This window comes from Cherax quadricarinatus, chromosome 92, assembly GCF_038502225.1.
Source record: "Cherax quadricarinatus isolate ZL_2023a chromosome 92, ASM3850222v1, whole genome shotgun sequence".
Classification (NCBI taxonomy): domain Eukaryota; kingdom Metazoa; phylum Arthropoda; class Malacostraca; order Decapoda; family Parastacidae; genus Cherax; species Cherax quadricarinatus.
In genome coordinates this window covers 14,659,870-14,683,780 of record NC_091383.1, presented here as the reverse complement: position 1 = coordinate 14,683,780, position 23,911 = coordinate 14,659,870, and the positions used below count along the sequence as shown (strand labels likewise).

The following is a 23,911-nucleotide window of genomic DNA, read 5'->3' as shown; positions in this document are numbered from 1 at the left end:
CAGGCACTCCCTTTACAGGCGACAGAAAAGAATAACAGAGCGGCTAAAAGAGGTCAATATATCTGAAATGCGTACGGAGACACTGGTCAGAGAAATAGCAAGCATCGAACTTAAGCTAAAGGAATCTTATAGGAGTCAGGAATCGCGGGAAGAACTAAAAGCCATAAATGAAATCGAAAGAAACCCAAAGTATTTCTTCTCCTATGCCAAATCAAAGTCGAGAACAACGTCCAGTATTAGGCCCCTACTTAAGCAAGATGGGTCCTACACAGATGACAGCAAGGAAATGAGTGAGCTACTCAAGACCCAATATGACTCAGTTTTTAGCAAGCCGCTAACCAGACTGAGAGTCGAAGATCAAAATGAATTTTTTATGAGAGAGCCACAAAATTTGGTTAACACAAGCCTATCCGATGTTATCCTGATGCTAAATGACTTCGAACAGGCGATAAATGACATGCCCATGCACTCTGCCCCAGGGCCAGACTCATGGAACTTCGTGTTCATCAAGAACTGCAAGAAGCCCCTAGCACGAGCCTTTTCCATCCTATGGAGAGGGAGCATGGACACGGGGGTCATCCCACAGTTACTAAAAACAACAGACATAGCCCCACTCCACAAAGGAGGCAGTAAAGCAACAGCAAAGAACTACAGACCGATAGCACTAACATCCCATATCATAAAAATCTTTCAAAGGGTCCTAAGAAGCAAGATCACCACCCATCTAGAAACCCATCAGTTACACAACCCAGGGCAACATGGGTTTAGAACAGGTCGCTCCTGTCTGTCTCAACTATTGGATCACTACGACAAGGTCCTAAATGCACTAGAAGACAAAAAGAATGCAGATGTAATATATACAGACTTTGCAAAAGTCTTCAACAAGTGTGACCATGGCGTAATAGCGCACAAAATGTGTGGTAAAGGAATAACAGGAAAAGTCGGTCGATGGATCTATAATTTCCTCACTAACAGTACACAGAGAGTAGTCGTCAACAGAGTAAAGTCCGAGGCATCTACGGTGAAAAGCTCTGTTCCACAAGGCACAGTACTCGCTCCCATCATGTTCCTCATCCTCACATCCGACATAGACAAGGATGTCAGCCACAGCACCGTGTCTTCCTTTGCAGATGACACCCGAATCTGCATGACAGTGTCTTCCATTGCAGACACTGCAAGGCTCCAGGCGGACATCAACCAAAACTTTCAGTGGGCTGCAGAAAACAATATGAAGTTCAACAAAGAGAAACATCAATTACTCAGATATGGTAAACACGAGGAAATTAAATCTTCATCAGAGTACAAAACAAATTCTGGCCACAAAATAGAGCGAAACACCAACGTCAAAAACCTGGGAGTGATCATGTCGGAGGATCTCACCTTCAAGGACCATAACATTGTATCAATCGCATCTGCTAGAAAAATGACAGGATGGATAATGAGATCCTTCAAAACTAGGGAGGCCAAGCCCATGATGACACTCTTCAGGTCACTTGTTCTGTCTAGGCTGGAATATTGCTGCACACTAACAGCACCTTTCAAGGCAGGTGAAATTGCTGACCTAGAAAATGTACAAAGAACCTTCACGGCGCATATAATGGAGATAAAACACCTCAATTACTGGGAGCGCTTGAGGTTCCTAAACCTGTATTCCCTGGAATGCAGGCGGGAGAGATACATGATTATATACACCTGGAAAATCCTAGAGGGACTAGTACCAAACTTGCTCATGAAAATCACTCGCTATGAAAGCAAAAGACTTGGCAGACAGTGCAACATCCCCCCAATGAAAAGCAGGGGTGTCACTAGCAAGTTAAGAGACCATACAATAAGTGTCAGGGGCCCGAGACTGTTCAACTGCCTCCCAGCATACATAAGGGGGATTGCCAACAGACCCTTGGCAGTCTTCAAGCTGGCACTGGACAAGCACCTAAAGTCGGTTCCTGACCAGCCGGGCTGTGGCTCGCACGTTGGTTTGCGTGCAGGCAGCAGCAACAGCCTGGTTGATCAGGCTCTGATCCACCAGGAGGCCTGGTCACAGACCGGGCTGCTGGGGAGTTGACTCCCGGAACTCTCTCCAGGTAAACTACAGGTGTGCTGCAAGATTTTTTTCATACTGTGCACACTGACCACATAGTCCCATTCTTTCATATGTAGGCCTACCAGCTTTTTCTCACTAGATTTGAGGGCACTAGAATTTAGGCATTCTAGTACAGTGGACCCCCGCATAGCGATATTAATCCGTGCAAGAGAGCTCATTGTTATGCGAAATTATCGTTATGCGAATGAATTTTCCCCATAAGAAATAATGGAAATCAAATTAATCCGTGCAAGACACCCAAAAGTATGAAAAAAAATTTTTACCACATGAAATATACATTTTCCTACACACAAAGAGAAGGATACATGCACAATAGTAGAGTAGTACATGCACAATATATATTGTGCATGTACTACTCTACTAAATGAAGAATAAATGACACTTACCTTTATTGAAGATGCAGCAATGACTGATGAGACACTGTGTCCTGGGAGTGCCTTTTCCTCCTGAGTACTGTAGGTCCTGTTTGGCATTTTCTTCCAGAACAGGCCTTATCACACTGTGTATGTCACTATGATTCTTAAATCTCTCAAACCAACCTTTGCTGGCTCTAAATTCACCAATATGAGCACTAGTTCCAGGCGTTTTTCCCTGTTCACCTGGGTGTTAGTCGACTGGTGTGGGTTGCATCCTGGGAGACAAGATTAAGGACCCCAATGGAAATAAGTTAGACAGTCTTCGATGACACTGACTTTTTTGGGTTATCCTGGGTGGCAAATGCTCTGGGGTTAATTGTTTCTTGGTATTCTCAATAAGCCACACCAACAACGGTGCTACAGCAGCAGCAGCAGCTGACGGTGGTACAGCAGCAACAGCAGCTGACAGTGCTACAGCAGCAGCAGATGATGCTACAGCAGCAGCAGACGGTACTACAGCAGCAGCTGATGGTGGTACAACAGCAGCAGCAGACGATGCTACAGCAGCAGCAGACGGTACTACAGCAGCAGCAGCAGCAGCTGATGGTGGTACAACAGCAGCAGCAGCTGACAGTGCTACAGCAGCAGCAGACAATGCTACAGCAGCAGCAGATGATGCTACAGCAGCAGCAAGCTCAAACACTGCCCCCAGCAAGCTCACACACTGCCCCCAGCAAACTCACACACTGCCCCCAGCAAGCTCACACACTTCCCCCAGCAAGCTCACACACTGCCCCCGCAAGCTCACACACTGCCCCCAGCAAGCTCACACATTGCCCCAGCAAGCTCACACACTGCCCCCAGCAAGCCCACACACTGCCTCCAGCAAGCCCACACATTGCCCCCAGCAAGCTCACAGGCTGCCACCAGCAAGCTCACACACTGCTCCAGCAAGCTCACACACTGCCCCAAGCAAGCTCACAGACTACCCCCAGCAAGACCACACACTGCCCCCAGCAAGCTCACTCACTGCCTCCAGCAAGCTCACACACTGCCCCCAGCAAGCCCACACACTGCCCCCAGCAAGCTCACACACTGCCCCCAGCAAGCTCACACACTGCCCCCAGCAAGCTCACACACTGCCCCCAGCAAGCCCACACACTGCCCCCAGCAAGCCCACACACTGCCCACAGCAAGCTCAAACACTGCCCCCAGCAAGCCCACACACTGCCCCCAGCAAGCCCACACACTGCCCCCAGCAAGCTCACACACTGCCCCCAGTAAGCTCACACCCAGCCCCCAGCAAGCCCACACACTGCCCCCAGCAAGCCCACACACTGCCCCCAGCAAGCCCACACACTGCCCCCAGCAAGCCCACACACTGCCCCAGCAAGCTCACACACTGCCCCCAGCAAGCTCACACACTGCCCCCAGCAAGCTCACACACTGCCCCCAGCAAGCCCACACACTGCCTCCAGCAAGCTCACACACTGCCCCCAGAAAGCCCACACACTGCCCCCAGCAAGCCCACACACTGCCCCCAGCAAGCCCACACACTGCCCCCAGCAAGCCCACACACTGCCCCCAGCAAGCTCACACACTGCCCCCAGTAAGCTCACACCCAGCCCCCAGCAAGCCCACACACTGCCCCCAGCAAGCCCACACACTGCCCCCAGCAAGCCCACACACTGCCCCCAGCAAGCCCACACACTGCCCCAGCAAGCTCACACACTGCCCCCAGCAAGCTCACACACTGCCCCCAGCAAGCTCACACACTGCCCCCAGCAAGCCCACACACTGCCTCCAGCAAGCTCACACACTGCCCCCAGAAAGCCCACACACTGCCCCCAGCAAGCCCACACACTGCCCCCAGCAAGCCCACACACTGCCCCCAGCAAGCCCACACACTGCCCCCAGCAAGCTCACACACTGCCCCCAGCAAGCTCACACACTGCACCCAGCAAGCTCACACACTGCCCCCAGCAAGCTCACACACTGCCCCCAGCAAGTCCAAACACTGCCCCCAACAAGCCCACACACTGCCCCCAGCAAGCTCACACACTGCCCCCAGCAAGCTCACACACTGCCCCCAGCAAGCCCACACACTGCCCCCAGCAAGCCCACACACTGCCCACAGCAAGCTCACACTGCCCCCAGCAAGCTCACACACTGCCCCAGCAAGCTCACACACTGCCCCCAGCAAGCTCACACACTTCCCCCAGCAAGCTCACACACTGCCCCCAGCAAGCTCACACACAGCCCCCAGCAAGCCCACACACTGCCCCCAGCAAGCTCACACACTGCCCCCAGCATGCTCACACACTGCCCCCAGCAAGCTCACACACTGCCCTCAGCAAGCTCACACACTGCCCCCAGCAAGCTCACACACTGCCCCCAGCAAGCTCACACACTGCCCCCAGCAAGCTCACACACTGCCCCCAGCAAGCCCACACACTGCCCACAGCAAGCCCACACACTGCCCCCAGCAAGCTCACACACTGCCCCCAGCAAGCTCACACGCTGCCCCCAGCAAGCTCACACACTACCCCCAGCAAGCTCACACACTACCCCCAGCAAGCCCACACACTGCCCCCAGCAAGCTCACTCACTGCCCCCAGCAAGCTCACACACTGCCCCCAGCAAGCCCACACACTGCCTTCAGCAAGCTCACACACTGCCCCCAGCAAGCTCACACACTGCCTTCAGCAAGCCCACACACTGCCCTTAGCAAGCCCACACACGGGCCCCAGCAAGCCCACACACTGCCCCCAGCAAGCTCACATACTGCCCCCAGCAAGCTCACACACTGCCTCCAGCAACCTCACACACTGCCCGAAGCAAGCTCACACACTGCCCCCAGCAAGCTCACACACTGCCCCCAGCAAGCCCACACACTGCCCCCAGCAAGCCCACACACACTGTCTTCAGCAAGCCCACACACTGCCCTTAGCAAGCTCACACACTGCCCCCAGCAAGCTCACAGACTGCCCCAGCAAGCCCACACACTGCCCCCAGCAAGCTAACACACTGCCCCAGCAAGCTCACACACTGTCCCCAGCAAGCTCACACACTGCCCCCAGCAAGCTCACACACTGCCCCCAGCAAGCTCACACACTGCCCCCAGCAAGCTCACACACTGCCCCCTGCAAGGCCACACACTGCCCCCAGCAAGCCCACACACTGCCCCCAGCAAGCTCACACACTGCCCCCAGCAAGCTCACACACTGCCCCCAGCAAATTCACACACTGCCCCCAACAAGCCCACACACTGCCCCCAGCAAGCCCACACACTGCCCCCAGCAAGCTCACATGCTGCCACCAGCAAGCTCACACACTGCCCCCAGCAAGCTCACACACTGCCACCAGCAAGCTCACAGACTACCCCCAGCAAGCCCACACACTGCCCACAGCAAGCTCACTCTGCCCCCAGCAAGCTCACACACTGCCCCCAGCAAGCCCACACACTGCCCGCAGCAAGCCCACACACTGCCCGCAGCAAGCTCACACACTGCCCCCATCAAGCTCACACACTGCCCCCAGAAAGCTCACACACTGCCCCCAGCAAGCCCACACACTGCCCCAGCAAGCCCACACACTGCCCCCAGCAAGCCCACACACTGCCCCCAGCAAGCCCACACACTGCCTTCAGCAAGCCCACACACTGCCCTTAGCAAGCTCACACACTGCCCCCAGCAAGCTCACACACTGCCCCAGCAAGCCCACACATTGCCCCCAGCAAGCCAACACACTGCCCCAGCAAGCTCACACACTGTCCCCAGCAATCTCACACACTGCCCCCAGCAAGCTCACACACTGCCCCCAGCAAGCTCACACACTGCCCCCAGCAAGCTCACACACTGCCCCCAGCAAGCTCACACACTGCCCCCAGCAAGCCAACACACTGCCCCCAGCAAGCTCACACACTGCCCCCAGCAAGCTCACACACTGCCCCCAGAAAGCCCACACACTGCCCCCAGCAAGCCCACACACTGCCCGCAGCAAGCCCACACTGCCCGCAGCAAGCTCACACACTGCCCCCATCAAGCTCACACACTGCCCGCAGCAAGCCCACACACTGCCCGCAGCAAGCTCACACACTGCCCCCATCAAGCTCACACACTGCCCCCAGCAAGCTCACACACTGCCCCCAGCAAGCCCACACACTGCCCCAGCAAGCCCACACACTGCCCCCAGCAAGCCCACACACTGCCCCCAGCAAGCCCACACACTGCCCCCAGCAAGCCCACACACTGCCCCCAGCAAGCCCACACACTGCCCCCAGCAAGCCCACACACTGCCCCAGCAAGCTCACACACTGCCCCCAGCAAGCTCACACACTGCCTCCAGCAAGCTCACACACTGCCCCCAGCAAGTCCAAACACTGCCCCCAACAAGCCCACACACTGCCCCCAGCAAGCTCACACACTGCCCCCAGCAAGCTCACACACTGCCCCCAGCAAGCCCACACACTGCCCCCAGCAAGCCCACACACTGCCCACAGCAAGCTCACACTGCCCCCAGCAAGCTCACACACTGCCCCAGCAAGCTCACACACTGCCCCCAGCAAGCTCACACACTTCCCCCAGCAAGCTCACACACTGCCCCCAGCAAGCTCACACACAGCCCCCAGCAAGCCCACACACTGCCCCCAGCAAGCTCACACACTGCCCCCAGCATGCTCACACACAGCCCCCAGCAAGCTCACACACTGCCCTCAGCAAGCTCACACACTGCCCCCAGCAAGCTCACACACTGCCCCCAGCAAGCTCACACACTGCCCCCAGCAAGCTCACACACTGCCCCCAGCAAGCCCACACACTGCCCACAGCAAGCCCACACACTGCCCCCAGCAAGCTCACACACTGCCCCCAGCAAGCTCACACGCTGCCCCCAGCAAGCTCACACACTACCCCCAGCAAGCTCACACACTACCCCCAGCAAGCCCACACACTGCCCCCAGCAAGCTCACTCACTGCCCCCAGCAAGCTCACACACTGCCCCCAGCAAGCCCACACACTGCCTTCAGCAAGCTCACACACTGCCCCCAGCAAGCTCACACACTGCCTTCAGCAAGCCCACACACTGCCCTTAGCAAGCCCACACACGGGCCCCAGCAAGCCCACACACTGCCCCCAGCAAGCTCACATACTGCCCCCAGCAAGCTCACACACTGCCTCCAGCAACCTCACACACTGCCCGAAGCAAGCTCACACACTGCCCCCAGCAAGCTCACACACTGCCCCCAGCAAGCCCACACACTGCCCCCAGCAAGCCCACACACTGTCTTCAGCAAGCCCACACACTGCCCTTAGCAAGCTCACACACTGCCCCCAGCAAGCTCACAGACTGCCCCAGCAAGCCCACACACTGCCCCCAGCAAGCTAACACACTGCCCCAGCAAGCTCACACACTGTCCCCAGCAAACTCACACACTGCCCCCAGCAAGCTCACACACTGCCCCCAGCAAGCTCACACACTGCCCCCAGCAAGCTCACACACTGCCCCCTGCAAGGCCACACACTGCCCCCAGCAAGCCCACACACTGCCCCCAGCAAGCTCACACACTGCCCCCAGCAAGCTCACACACTGCCCCCAGCAAATTCACACACTGCCCCCAACAAGCCCACACACTGCCCCCAGCAAGCCCACACACTGCCCCCAGCAAGCTCACATGCTGCCACCAGCAAGCTCACACACTGCCCCCAGCAAGCTCACACACTGCCACCAGCAAGCTCACAGACTACCCCCAGCAAGCCCACACACTGCCCACAGCAAGCTCACTCTGCCCCCAGCAAGCTCACACACTGCCCCCAGCAAGCCCACACACTGCCCGCAGCAAGCCCACACACTGCCCCCAGCAAGCTCACACACTGCCCCCATCAAGCTCACACACTGCCCCCAGCAAGCTCACACACTGCCCCCAGCAAGCCCACACACTGCCCCAGCAAGCCCACACACTGCCCCCAGCAAGCCCACACACTGCCCCCAGCAAGCCCACACACTGCCTTCAGCAAGCCCACACACTGCCCTTAGCAAGCTCACACACTGCCCCCAGCAAGCTCACACACTGCCCCAGCAAGCCCACACATTGCCCCCAGCAAGCCAACACACTGCCCCAGCAAGCTCACACACTGTCCCCAGCAATCTCACACACTGCCCCCAGCAAGCTCACACACTGCCCCCAGCAAGCTCACACACTGCCCCCAGCAAGCTCACACACTGCCCCCAGCAAGCTCACACACTGCCCCCAGCAAGCCAACACACTGCCCCCAGCAAGCTCACACACTGCCCCCAGCAAGCTCACACACTGCCCCCAGAAAGCCCACACACTGCCCCCAGCAAGCCCACACACTGCCCGCAGCAAGCCCACACTGCCCGCAGCAAGCTCACACACTGCCCCCATCAAGCTCACACACTGCCCGCAGCAAGCCCACACACTGCCCGCAGCAAGCTCACACACTGCCCCCATCAAGCTCACACACTGCCCGCAGCAAGCCCACACACTGCCCGCAGCAAGCTCACACACTGCCCCCATCAAGCTCACACACTGCCCCCAGCAAGCTCACACACTGCCCCCAGCAAGCCCACACACTGCCCCAGCAAGCCCACACACTGCCCCCAGCAAGCCCACACACTGCCCCCAGCAAGCCCACACACTGCCTTCAGCAAGCCCACACACTGCCCTTAGCAAGCTCACACACTGCCCCCAGCAAGCTCACACACTGCCCCAGCAAGCCCACACATTGCCCCCAGCAAGCCAACACACTGCCCCAGCAAGCTCACACACTGTCCCCAGCAATCTCACACACTGCCCCCAGCAAGCTCACACACTGCCCCCAGCAAGCTCACACACTGCCCCCAGCAAGCCCACACACTGCCCCCAGCAAGCTCACACACTACCCCCAGGAAGCTCACACACTGCCCCCAGCAAGCTCACACACTGCCCCCAGCAAGCCCACACACTGCCCCCAGCAAGCCCACACAGTGCCCACAGCAAGCTCAAACACTGCCCCCAGCAAGCCCACACACTGCCCCCAGCAAGCCCACACACTGTTCCCAGCAAGCTCACACACTGCCCCCAGCAAGCTCACACACAGCCCCCAGCAAGCCCACACACTGCCCCCAGCAAGCCCACACACTGCCCCCAGCAAGCCCACACACTGCCCCCAGCAAGCCCACACACTGCCCCCAGCAAGCTCACACACAGCCCCCAGCAAGCCCACACACTGCCTTCAGCAAGCCCACACACTGCCCTTAGCAAGCTCACACACTGCCCCCAGCAAGCTCACACACTGCCCCAGCAAGCCCACACATTGCCCCCAGCAAGCCAACACACTGCCCCAGCAAGCTCACACACTGTCCCCAGCAATCTCACACACTGCCCCCAGCAAGCTCACACACTGCCCCCAGCAAGCTCACACACTGCCCCCAGCAAGCCCACACACTGCCCCCAGCAAGCTCACACACTACCCCCAGGAAGCTCACACACTGCCCCCAGCAAGCTCACACACTGCCCCCAGCAAGCCCACACACTGCCCCCAGCAAGCCCACACAGTGCCCACAGCAAGCTCAAACACTGCCCCCAGCAAGCCCACACACTGCCCCCAGCAAGCCCACACACTGTTCCCAGCAAGCTCACACACTGCCCCCAGCAAGCTCACACACAGCCCCCAGCAAGCCCACACACTGCCCCCAGCAAGCCCACACACTGCCCCCAGCAAGCCCACACACTGCCCCCAGCAAGCCCACACACTGCCCCAGCAAGCTCACACACTGCCCCCAGCAAGCTCACACACTGCCCCCAGCAAGCTCACACACTGCCCCCAGCAAGCCCACACACTGCCTCCAGCAAGCTCATACACTGCCCCCAGAAAGCCCACACACTGCCCCCAGCAAGCCCACACACTGCCCCCAGCAAGCCCACACACTGCCCCCAACAATCCCACACACTGCCCTCAGCAAGATCACACACTGCCCCCAGCAAGCTCACACACTGACCCCAGCAAGCTCACACACTGCCTCCAGCAAGCTCAGACACTGCCCCCAGCAAGCTCACACACTGCCCCCAGGAAGTCCAAACACTGCCCCCAACAAGCCCACACACTGCCCCCAGCAAGCCCACACACTGCCCCAGCAAGCCCACACACTACCCCCAGCAAGCTCACACACTGCCCCCAGCAAGCTCACACACTGCCCCCAGCAAGCTCACACACTGCCCCCAGCAAGCCCACACACTGAGCCCAGCAAGCTCACACACTGCCCCCAGCAAGCTCACACACTGGCCCCAGCAAGCCCACACACTACCCCCAGCAAGCCCACACACTGCCCACAGCAAGCTCACACACTGCCCCCAGCAAGCTCACACACTGCCCCCAGCAAGCTCACACACTGCCCCCAGCAAGCTCACACACTTCCCCCAGCAAGCTCACACACTGCCCCCAGCAAGCTCACACACATCCCCCAGCAAGCCCACACACTGCCCCCAGCAAGCTCACACACTGCCCCCAGCATGCTCACACACTGCCCCCAGCAAGCTCACACACTGCCCCCAGCAAGCTCACACACTGCCCCCAGCAAGCTCACACACTGCCCCCAGCAAGCTCACACACTGCCCCCAGCAAGCTCACACACTGCCCCCAGCAAGCCCACACACTGCCCACAGCAAGCCCACACACTGCCCCCAGCAAGCTCACACGCTGCCCCCAGCAACCTCACACACTACCCCCAGCAAGCTCACACACTACCCCCAGCAAGCCCACACACTGCCCCCAGCAAGCTCACTCACTGCCCCAAGCAAGCTCACACACTGCCCCCAGCAAGCCCACACACTGCCTTCAGCAAGCCCACACACTGCCTTCAGCAAGCTCACACAATGCCCCCAGCAAGCCCACACACTGCCTTCAGCAAGCCCACACACTGCCCCCAGCAAGCTCACACACTGCCCCCAGCAAGCTCACACACTGCCCCCAACAAGCTCACACACTGCCCCCAGCAAGCCCACACACTGCCCCCAGCAAGCCCACACACTGCCTTCAGCAAGCCCACACACTGCCCTTAGCAAGCCCACACACTTGCCCCAGCAAGCCCACACACTGCCCCCAGCAAGCTCACATACTGCCCCCAGCAAGCTCACACACTGCCTCCAGCAACCTCACACACTGCCCGCAGCAAGCTCACACACTGCCCCCAGCAAGCTCACACACTGCCCCCAGCAAGCCCACACACTGCCCCCAGCAAGCCCACACACTGTCTTCAGCAAGCCCACACACTGCCCTTAGCAAGCTCACACACTGCCCCCAGCAAGCTCACAGACTGCCCCAGCAAGCCCACACACTGCCCCCAGCAAGCCAACACACTGCCCCAGCAAGCTCACACACTGACCCCTGGAAGCTCACACACTACCCCCAGCAAGCTCACACACTTCCCACAGCAAGCTCACACACTGCCCCCAGCAAGCTCACACACTGCCCCCAGCAAGCTCACACACTGCCCCCAGCAAGCCCACACACTGCCCCCAGCAAGCTCACACACTGCCCGCAGCAAGCTCACACACTGCCCCCAGCAAGCTCACACACTGCCCCCAACAAGCCCACACACTGCCCCCAGCAAGCCCACACACTGCCCCCAGCAAGCTCACATGCTGCCACCAGCAAGCTTACACACTGCCCCCAGCAAGCTCACACACTGCCCCCAGCAAGCTCACAGACTACCCCCAGCAAGCCCACACACTGCCCACAGCTAGCTCACTCAGTGCCCCCAGCAAGCTCACACACTGCCCCCAGCAAGCCCACACACTGCCCGCAGCAAGCTCACACACTGCCCCCATCTAGCTCACACACTGCCCCCAGCAAGCTCACACACTGCCCCCAGCAAGCCCACACACTGCCCCAGCAAGCCCACACACTGCCCCCAGCAAGCCCACACACTGCCCCCAGCAAGCCCACACACTGCCTTCAGCAAGCCCACACCCTGCCCTTAGCAAGCTCACACACTGCCCCCAGCAAGCTCACACACTGCCCCAGCAAGCCCACACACTGCCCCCAGCAAGCCAACGCACTGCCCCAGCAAGCTCACGCACTGTCCCCAGCAATCTCACACACTGCCCCCAGCAAGCTCACACACTGCCCCCAGCAAGCTCACACACTGCCCCCAGAAAGCTCACACACTGCCCGCAGCAAGCTCACACACTGCCCCCAGCAAGCTCACACACTGCCCCCAGCAAGCTCACACACTGCCCACAGCAAGCCCACACACTGCCACAGCAAGCCCACACACTGCCCCCAGCAAGCTCACACACTGCCCCCAGCAAGTCCACACACTGCCCCCAGCAAGCCCACACACTGCCCCAGCAAGCCCACACACTGCCCCCAGCAAACCCACACACTGCCCCCAGCAAGCCCACACACTGCCCCCAGGAAGATCACACACTGCCCCTAGCAAGCTCACACACTGCCTCCAGCAAGCTCACACACTGCCCCAAGCAAGCTCACACACTGCCCCAGCAAGCTCACACACTGCCCCCTGCAAGCCCACACACTGCCCCCAGCAAGCCCACACACTGCCCCCAGCAAGCCCACACACTGCCCCCAACAAGCCCACACACTGCCCCCAGCAAGCCCACACACTGCCCCCAGCAAGATCACACACTGCCCCAAGCAAGCTCACACACTGCCCCCAGCAAGCCCACACACTGCCCCCAGCAAGCCCACACACTGCCCACAGCAAGCTCACACACTGCCCCCAGCAAGCTCACACACTGCCCCCAGCAAGCTCACACACTTCCCCCAGCAAGCTCACACACTGCCCCCAGCAAGCTCACACACAGCCCCCAGCAAGCCCACACACTGCCCCCAGCAAGCTCACACACTGCCCCCAGCATGCTCACACACTGCCCCCAGCAAGCTCACACACTGCCCCCAGCAAGCTCACACACTGCCCCCAACAAGCTCACACACTGCCCCCAGCAAGCTCACACACTGTCCCCAGCAAGCTCACACACTGCTCCCAGCAAGCCCACACACTGCCCACAGAAAGCCCACACACTGCCCCCAGCAAGCTCACACACTGCCCCCAGCAAGCTCACACGCTGCCCCCAGCAAGCTCACACGCTACCCCCAGCAAGGTCACACACTACCCCCAGCAAGCCCACACACTGCCCCCAGCAGGCTCACTCACTGCCCCCAGCAAGCTCACACACTGCCCCCAGCAAGCCCACACACTGCCTTCAGCAAGCTCACACACTGCCCCCAGCAAGCTCATACACTGCCACCAGCAAGCTCACACACTGCCCCAGCAACCTCACACACTGCCCCCAGCAAGCCCACACACTTCCCCCAGCAAGCCCACACACTGCCTTCAGCAAGCCCACACACTGCCCTTAGCAAGCCCACACACTGGCCCCAGCCAGCCCACACACTGCCCCCAGCAAGCTCACATACTGCCCCCAGCAATCTCACACACTGCCTCCAGCAACCGCACACACTGCCCGCAGCAAGCTCACACACTGCCCCCAGCAAGCTCACACACTGCCCCCAGCAAGCCCACACACTGCCCCCAGCAAGCCCACACACTGCCCTTAGCTAGCTCACACACTGCCCCCAGCAAGCTCACAGACTGCCCCAGCAAGCCCACACACTGCCCCCAGCAAGCCAACACACTGCCCCAGCAAGCTCACACACTGTCCCCAGCAAGCTCACACACTGCCCCAGCAAGCTCACACACTGCCCCCAGCAAGCTCACACACTGCCCCCAGCAAGCTCACACACTGCCCCCAGCAAGCCCACACGCTGCCCCCAGCAACCTCACACACTGCCCCCAGCAAGCTCACACACTGCCCTCAGCAAGCTCACACACTGCCCCCAGCAAGCCCACACACTGCCCCCAGCAAGCTCACACGCTGCCACCAGCAAGCTCACACACTGCCCCCAGCAAGCTCACACACTGCCCCCAGCAACCTCACAGACTACCCCCTGCAAGCCCACACACTGCCCCCAGCAAGCTCACTCACTGCCCCAAGCAAGCCCACACACTGCCCCCAGCAAGCCCACACACTGCCCACAGCAAGCTCACACACTGCCCCCATCAAGCTCACACACTGCCCCCAGCAAGCTCACACACTGCCCCCAGGAAGCCCACACACTGCCACAGCAAGCCCATACACTGCCCCAGCAAGCCCACACACTGCCATCAGCAAGCCCACACACTGCCCCCAGCATGCCCACACACTGCCCCCAGCAAGCCCACACACTGCCCCCAGCAAACCCACACACTGCCTCCAGCAAGCTCACACACTGCCCCCAGCAAGCTCACACACTGCCTCCAGCAAGCTCACACACTGCCTCCAGCAAGCTCACACACTGCCTCCAGCAAGCTCACACACTGCCCCAAGGAAGCTCACACACTGCCCCAGCAATCTCACACACTGCCCCCAGCAAGCCCACACACTGCCCCCAGCAAGCTCACACACTGCCCCCAGCAAGCCCACACACTGCCCCCAGGAAGCCCACACACTGCCCACAGCAAGCTCACACACTGCCCCCAGCAAGCTCACACACTGCCCCCAGCAAGCTCACACACTGCCCCAGCAAGCTCACACACTGCCCCCAGCAAGCTCACACACAGCCCCCAGCAAGCCCACACACTGCCCCCAGCAAGCTCACACACTGCCCCCAGCATGCTCACACACTGCCCCCAGCAAGCTCACACACTGCCCCCAGCAAGCTCACACACTGCCCCCAGCAAGCTCACACACTGCCCCGAGCAAGCTCACACACTGCCCCCAGCAAGCTCACACACTGCCCCTAGCAAGCCCACACACTGCCCACAGCAAGCCCACACACTGCCCCCAGCAAGCAAACTCACACCCTGCCCCCAGCAAGCTCACACGCTGCCCCCAGGAAGCTCACACACTGCCCCCAGCAAGCTCACACACTACCCCCAGCAAGCCCACACACTGCCCCCAGCAAGCTCACTCACTGCCCCCAGCAAGCTCACACACTGCCCCCAGTAAGTTCACAAACTGCCCCCAGCAAGCTCACACACTGCCCCCTGCAAGCTCACACACACTCCCCCAAGCAAGCTCACACACTGCCTTCAGCAAGCTCACACACTGCCCCCAGCAAGCTCACATACTGCCCCCAACAAGCCCGTACACTGCCCCCAGCAAGCCCACACACTGCCCCCAGCAAGCCCACACACTGCCCCCAGGAAGCTCACACACTGCCCCCAGCAAGCTCACACACTGCCCCCAGCAAGCCCACACACTGCCCCCAGCAAGCCCACACACTGCCCCCAGCAACCTCACATACTGCCCCCAGCAAGCTCACACACTTCCCCCAGCAAACTCACACACTGCCCACAGCAAGCTCACACACTGCCCCCAGCAAGCTCACACACTGCTTACAGCAAGCTCACACACTGCCCCCAGCAAGCCCACACACTGCCCCCAGCAAGCTCACACACTATCCCAGCAAGCTCACACACTGCCCCAGGTACTGCATTACCTACCCTCAGTGAGGTACTGCATTACCTACCCTCAGTGAGGTACTGCATTACCTACCCTCAGTTAGTGAGGTACTGCATTACCTACCCTCAGTTAGTGAGGTACTGCATTACCTACCCTCAGTTAGTGAGGTACTGCATTACCTACCCTCAGTTAGTGAGGTACTGCATTACCTACCCTCAGTTAGTGAGGTACTGCATTACCTACCCTCAGTTAGTGAGGTACTGCATTACCTACCCTCAGTTAGTGAGGTACTGCATTACCTACCCTCAGTTAGTGAGGTACTGCATTACCTACCCTCAGTTAGTGAGGTACTGCATTACCTACCCTCAGTTAGTGAGGAACTGCATTACCTACCCTCAGTTAGTAAGGTACTGCATTACCTACCCTCAGTTTGTGAGGTGCTGCATTACCTACCCTCAGTTAGTGAGGTACTGCATTACCTACCCTCAGTTAGTAAGGTACTGCATTACCTACCCTCAGTTAGTGAGGTGCTGCATTACCTACCCTCAGTTTGTGAGGTGCTGCATTACCTACCCTCAGTTTGTGAGGTACTGCATTACCTACCCTCAGTTTGTGAGGTACTGCATTACCTACCCTCAGTTAGTGAGGTACTGCATTACCTACCCTCAGTTAGTGAGGTACTGCATTACCTACCCTCAGTTAGTGAGGTACTGCATTACCTACCCTCAGTTAGTGAGGTACTGCATTACCTACCCTCAGTTAGTGAGGTACTGCATTACATACCCGCAGTTAGTGAGGTACTGCATTACCTACCCTCAGTTTGTGAGGTACTGCATTACATACCTGCAGTTAGTGAGGTACTGCATTACCTACCCTCAGTTAGTGAGGTACTGCATTACATACCCGCAGTTAGTGAGGTACTGCATTACCTACCCGCAGTTAGTGAGGTACTGCATTACCTACCCTTAGTTAGTGAGGTACTGCATTACATACCCGCAGTTAGTGAGGTACTGCATTACCTACCCTCAGTTAGTGAGGTGCTGCATTACCTACCCTCAGTGAGGTACTGCATTACCTACCCTCAGTTAGTGAGGTACTGCATTACCTCCCCTCAGTTAGTGAGGTACTGCATTACCTACCCTCAGTTAGTGAGGTACTGCATTACCTACCCTCAGTTAGTGAGGTACTGCATTACCTACCCTCAGTTAGTGAGGTACTGCATTACCTACCCTCAGTTAGTGAGGTACTGCATTACCTACCCTCAGTTAGTGAGGTACTGCATTACCTACCCTCAGTTAGTGAGGTACTGCATTACCTACCCTCAGTTAGTGAGGTACTGCATTACCTACCCTCAGTTAGTGAGGTACTGCATTACCTACCCTCAGTTAGTGAGGTACTGCATTACCTACCCTCAGTTAGTGAGGTACTGCATTACCTACCCTCAGTTAGTGAGGTACTGCATTACCTACCCTCAGTTACTACATTACCTACCCTCAGTGAGGTACTGCATTACCTACCCTCAGTTAGTGAGGTACTGCATTACCTACCCTCAGTTAGTGAGGTACTGCATTACCTACCCTCAGTTAGTGAGGTACTGCATTACCTACCCTCAGTTAGTGAGGTACTGCATTACCTACCCTCAGTTAGTGAGGTACTGCATTACCTACCCTCAGTTAGTGAGGTACTGCATTACCTACCCTCAGTTAGTGAGGTACTGCATTACCTACCCTCAGTTAGTGAGGTGCAGGTACTGCATTACCTACCCTCAGTTACTGTGAGGTACTGCATTACCTACCCTCAGTTAGTGAGGTACTGCATTACCTACCCTCAGTTAGTGAGGTACTGCATTACCTACCCTCAGTTAGTGAGGTACTGCATTACCTACCCTCAGTTTGTGAGTTAGTACTGCATTACCTACCCTCAGTTAGTAAGTATTACCTACCCTCAGTTAGTACTGCATTACCTACCCTCAGTTAGTGAGGTACTGCATTACCTACCCTCAGTTAGTGAGGTACTGCATTACCTACCCTCAGTTAGTGAGGTACTGCATTACCTACCCTCAGTTAGTGAGGTACTGCATTACCTACCCTCAGTTAGTGAGGTACTGCATTACCTACCCTCAGTTAGTGAGGTACTGCATTACCTACCCTCAGTTAGTGAGGTACTGCATTACCTACCCTCAGTTAGTGAGGTACTGCATTACCTACCCTCAGTTAGTGAGGTACTGCATTACCTACCCTCAGTTAGTGAGGTACTGCATTACCTACCCTCAGTTAGTGAGGTACTGCATTACCTACCCTCAGTTAGTGAGGTACTGCATTACCTACCCTCAGTTAGTGAGGTACTGCATTACCTACCCTCAGTTATTGAGGTACTGCATTACCTACCCTCAGTTAGTGAGGTACTGCATTACCTACCCTCAGTTTGTGAGGTACTGCATTACCTACCCTCAGTTTGTGAGGTACTGCATTACCTACCCTCAGTTAGTGAGGTACTGCATTACCTACCCTCAGTTAGTGAGGTACTGCATTACCTACCCTCAGTTAGTGAGGTACTGCATTACCTACCCTCAGTTAGTGAGGTACTGCATTACCTACCCTCAGTTTGTGAGGTACTGCATTACCTACCCTCAGTTTGTGAGGTACTGCATTACCTACCCTCAGTTAGTGAGGTACTGCATTACCTACCCTCAGTTAGTGAGGTACTGCATTACCTACCCTCAGTTAGTGAGGTACTGCATTACCTACCCTCAGTTAGTGAGGTACTGCATTACCTACCCTCAGTTTGTGAGGTACTGCATTACCTACCCTCAGTTTGTGAGGTACTGCATTACCTACCCTCAGTTAGTGAGGTACTGCATTACCTACCCTCAGTTAGTGAGGTACTGCATTACCTACCCTCAGTTAGTGAGTGGCTGCCTCATTGTGAAGTCTGAAGGTGACTTTAGTAGTGTCTTGGGGTAGTTTACCAAGAGTTGATATGAGGAAAGTAGGGTAGTGGTCTGTGGTATTATCTGTAATTATGCCTGATTTTAAAGGGGATATGGTGTTGGTCCAGATGTGGTCAAGTAGGGAAACACTAGTCTCTGTAACTCTTGTAGGTTTTGTTACTGTTGGTAGTAACATACAGTTACTCATTGTGTTTGTGAATTCAGTAACGTGTGGGTCCTGGTCTTGCAGGAGATTTATATTGAGGTCACCTGAGAGTAGTAAGTGATCTTTGTTCATGCGTGCATCAGTTATCATACTTCCTAGATTTTGACTAAATTGGCTAATGTTTGACTGTGGAACTCTGTAGATGTTTATCAATGTGAGAGGTTTTTGTAGGTATTTGGATTTGAATTTAGCTATTATATATTCCCCATGTTCATCTCTTGTGCAAGTATTAGTGATACATTCTAGTTGGTCTGAGTAGTATATTGCTGTGCCACCCCCTTGTTGGTCTGGCCTACAGTTGTGTATGGCTGTGTAACCAGGAATGGCATAGACATCTGTATTGATTATTACCATCGACATACCTTGTTCACTGAGTTTAATCATTTCTTAAGCTGCCATGATACACTGAGAATGTTAACACACAGACGAACACACCAGCTAACCCCTTTACTGTGAACTTCTTTTGTACTTCTTCCATTTTCCTCTTGTTTTTCCTCTTCCATGTGCTGCTGCACTTCTAACTCTGTCTTGTACTATGGTGTGCACAATAAAGTACAAATTTGTACAAATATGTAGTCTTGGAGACTGTGAAAACTAATGTACAGAGTGGCTGTAGGAAGGAGATTGAGATGCTTGACACTGAGACACTGCACTGCCAGTTCATGACCCAAGTTCTCGTATAGTATACAATAACGACTCGTCAGAGAGCCTGTCGTAACTCTGAGTTGTTAGTAAATGAATATGTCGGTAAGTGAGGAGTGGCTGTATATGATGATTACCTTCCATGTGGCTGAGTTTATTAAAAAGGTTATTACAGCATTAATATTCATCAGTTCGTTCTGTTCATTCATCATTTAAACTTTAATCACAGTTTCCATGGTAGAGGTTGATGGATGAGTTTGGTAAGGTGTATAAAAGAAGAAAATTAAAAGTGAAAATGAGGATAAAAATATTAGGTGATGAAAGATTGGATATCAGATTGGAGGGAGAAAGTATGGAGGAGGTGAATGTATTCAGATATTTAGGAGTGGACATGTCAGCAGATGGGTCCACGAAAGATGAGGTGAATCATAGAATTGATGAGGGGAAAAATGTGAGTGGTGCACTTAGGAACCTATGGAGACAAAGAACTTTGTTCATGGAAGCAAAGAGGGGAATGTATGAGAGTATAGTTCTACAAACACTCTTGTATGGATGTGAAACATGAGTGGTGAATGTTGCAACAAGGATAAGGCTGGAGGCAGTGGAGATATCATGTCTGAGGGCAATGTGTGGTGTGAGTATAATGCTGAGAATTTATAGTTTGGAAATTAGGAGGAGGTGCAGGATTACCAAAACTGTTGTCCAGAGGGCTAAGGAGGGGTTGAGGTGGTTCGGACATGTAGAGAGGGCGGAACAAAATAGAATGACTTTGAGAGTGTATAAATCTGTAGTGGAGGGAAGGCAGGGTAGGAGTCGGCCTAGGAAAGGTTGGGGGGAGGGGATAAAGATGGTTTTGCATATGTGTGAGCATGTTAGATAGGAGCGAATGTAAACAAATGGTTTTTAGGACTTGACATGCTGTTGGAGTGTGAGCAAGGTAGCATTTATGAAGGGATTCAGGAAAACCAGCAGGCCGGATTTGAGTCCTGGAGATGGGAAGTACAGTGTCTGCTCTCTGAAGGAGGGGTGTTAATGTTGTGGTTTTATAGCTGCAACATTAACACAGTGATCGAGTGAATAATGATGAAAGTTTTTCTTTTTCGCGCCACCCTGCCTTGGTGGGAGACAGCCAGTGTGTTAATAATAATAATAATAATAATAATAATAATAATAATAATAATAATAATAATACTAATAATAAAATACTTACATTGTGAGTAGTTTCAGCCATTCCTCAAAAACAGTCCATCAGCAGTGTGTACTGAAATTGTTTAATATACATAGAGAACTTGCTGCACTTCAGGTTCCCATGTTGCAAAGTGACACTTGGAATAAATACATTGCCTAGCTTGATGCCTTTATAGCACTCATACATAGGGAGTCCTAGGTAGTAGGTTGGTAGACAGCAACCGCCCAGGGAGGTACTACCGTCCTGCTAAGTGAGTGTAAACAAAAGCCTGTAATTGTTTTACATGATGGTAGGATTGCTGGTGTCCATTTTTGTCTCATAAACATGCAAGGTTTCATGTACGTCTTGCTACTTCTACTTACACTTAGGTCACACTACACATACATGTACAAGCATATATATATACACACCCCTCTGGGTTTTCTTCTATTTTCTTACTAGTTCTTGTTCGTTTATTTCCTCTTACCTCCATAGGGAAGTGGAACAGAATTCTTCCTCCGTAAGCCATGCATGTTGTAAGAGGCGACTAAAATGCTGGGAGCAAGGGGCTAGTACCCCTTCTCCTGTATATATTACTAAATGTAAAAGGAGAAACTTTTGTTTTTCTTTTTAGGCCACCCTGCCTCGGTGGGATACGGCCGGTTTGTTGAAAAAAAAAAACATAGGGAGTAAGGTCACCAAGAGAAAAAACTAGCAATGAAGATGAACAGAGTGAGGAACCAGATAAAAATACTGATCATAAGATCGAAATTCAAAGGTACATTAAGAAAAATATTTCTTATAGTATTTCAGATAGTTTGTTAATCGAGTTTATTACAAGATAGGACAAAATAATTTGACTCCATAATTTAGGCACACAGTATTTGTTTAGCTTAGTCTTGAGTTCAGTAAGAAAGTTGCAGTTTTTCAGTTAGTCATTCCACATCTATGGCTCTTTAATTTGCATAGAGTTTCTGTAGATGCTCAATCAGAAGGACATAGTATTACCTGAGAGCTTCCTTTTCCTGAGTTATAATTGGTTTGAGGGGAGTTGCTGAGACAGATTCCCAACCACAGATCCAGTAAGTAAGAGTAAATGAGGGAAACATAGTGTCACTGGTGTGAGGTGCAGAACGTAAGTCATCTCCCTTATGAAGTTCCTCTATATAATGCAGTTTATATAAATGTGATTGAAAAGGTATATCCATAAGTGAATATTATTTGGAAAGGCCCTCATAGTATATACTATTTCATTTTTTGATGTGCTTTTTCAGTTACATTTACAAAAATCACACTATAAAATAGCTTTATAAGAGAGCTAACTAATGAATTTTGCAGAGTATTTATACCATTTCAGCAACTTGATGTGTGTTGGATGTGGGCATTAAATTTTGGCTTGCTATTCACTATTAGCCCTTGGAATTCTCCCTCTTCTTTTTGAGCTCTTTGAGTATCATTAATTCTAATATCTAATTGTAGACATGGCTTATTCCCAAATGATATATAGAATGCTTCTTCAGTATTGAGGATGAATTTGTTGGTAATCATCCATTCATGGGCCTTTTAAGGTACATCATTCATTGTGATATTGATTGGCAAGAATTTTGTAATTGACAGTATCAGAGGCCTAACATAGATCGGTTCCTTCAAGTGCTGAATAAACTGTGTTAATCTTTCTTACTATTGCATCATTTGTGCTTTTGTTTTCTAAGGTCTGTACCCAAGTTGACAAGGAGTCAGCATGGGCTGTATTTGTCAGGTTATACCTGGAGGGTGTTTCAGGGGTCAACACCCCCATGGCCTGGTCCATGACCATGTATTTCTACAGTACATGGCTTAATATGTACTTTGTTTTAATTTTTAAACCAGGTATTCAGTCCAGTGCCAGCAACTGATGGTAGTGGCACCCCTACAGAGTTTACTCCACCACCGACCTCTACTATACCTAACAGAGTAGACAGTTGGGATCCAAATGTCCAAGGTATGTAAACAAAATAATATAACACTGTGTTGTATCTTGTGTCTTGCTAGATTTGTTGAATACAGCAATATGAGGTTTGTATTACATTTCTCATTGCAATAGAACCAAAGTAATTTATACCCTGCCTTGGTGGAAAATGGCTGATGAGATAAAAAAAAAATCCATGAACTCGTATGCAGTACAGGAAATTGGAAATGTTGTACATAGACAGAATAGTAATGAACTTACCTCCAAATCTGTTTTACAAGTTCTAACAGAGTATTGTTAGTTCCTTCATCTCTGACACTATTCAGGCAGGCCACGCATATGTAGCAGATTAGGTTCTGGGTTACTGCTGTAAAGCGAAAATTGCTGTAAGGTGAAACATAGTCTTTTCTCACTCTTAAATGCATATAAAAGCCTGATAACATGTTTATACTATCATATATTAAGTGAGCAATAGAAGTAGGCCTAAAAAATGCACATACAGTACACACATTACTTTCCTTAAAATAGTTTTGTCCTTAGATTATAGTGAGTAGTGAATATATTTATTGTAGGAAGTCTTGAATAAATGAAGAATGGTTAAAAATGAAAACTGCTGCATTAGTAAAATGCTGTAAAGCAGGGCCTGCCTGTACTGGATCTGAAATCAGTGAATAAAGAGAATGTTTGTTTCATAAATGGTCCAACTGAGAGAAATCCTGTGTTCATAGCTTTTGTAAAAGCCTTTCATACATAGACAGTGAAGTCTGGATCTTAGTGTATACTTAGTACGTATACAGTGGACCCTCAACCAACGATGGCATCATATAACGTTAAATCCGACTAGCGATACATTTTAACGCAAAAATTTTGCCTCGACTAGCACTAAAAAACTTGACCAATGCGATTCGTTCCATTCGAGACGCGTCCACTGTGGCCTGAGTGTGCCTCACTTGTCCAATGGGTGCCAGTGTTTACAAGCCAGCCAGCCACCGCGGTCCAATCCAAACATAAAATCGGAACATTTCATATTATCACAGCGTTTTTAGTGATTGCACCTGTAAAATAAGTCACCATGG

General features: G+C 53.6%; 1 protein-coding gene across 5 annotated transcripts in view; it reads left to right on the top strand.

The window, feature by feature from the left end:
* LOC138855384 (histidine-rich glycoprotein-like) overlaps positions 1-23,911 on the top strand; it is a 99,210-nt gene that overhangs the window by 6,084 nt on the left and 69,215 nt on the right. For 2 of the 5 annotated variants that reach the window (XM_070104516.1, XM_070104513.1), the window contains exon 2: positions 22,757-22,868. The gene's annotated coding sequence lies outside the window, so the exon portion shown is untranslated. Of the gene's footprint in view, positions 1-22,146; positions 22,869-23,911 lie in introns of those variants that run through there. The other 3 variants (XM_070104514.1, XM_070104512.1, XM_070104517.1) reach the window with 3 other exon arrangements.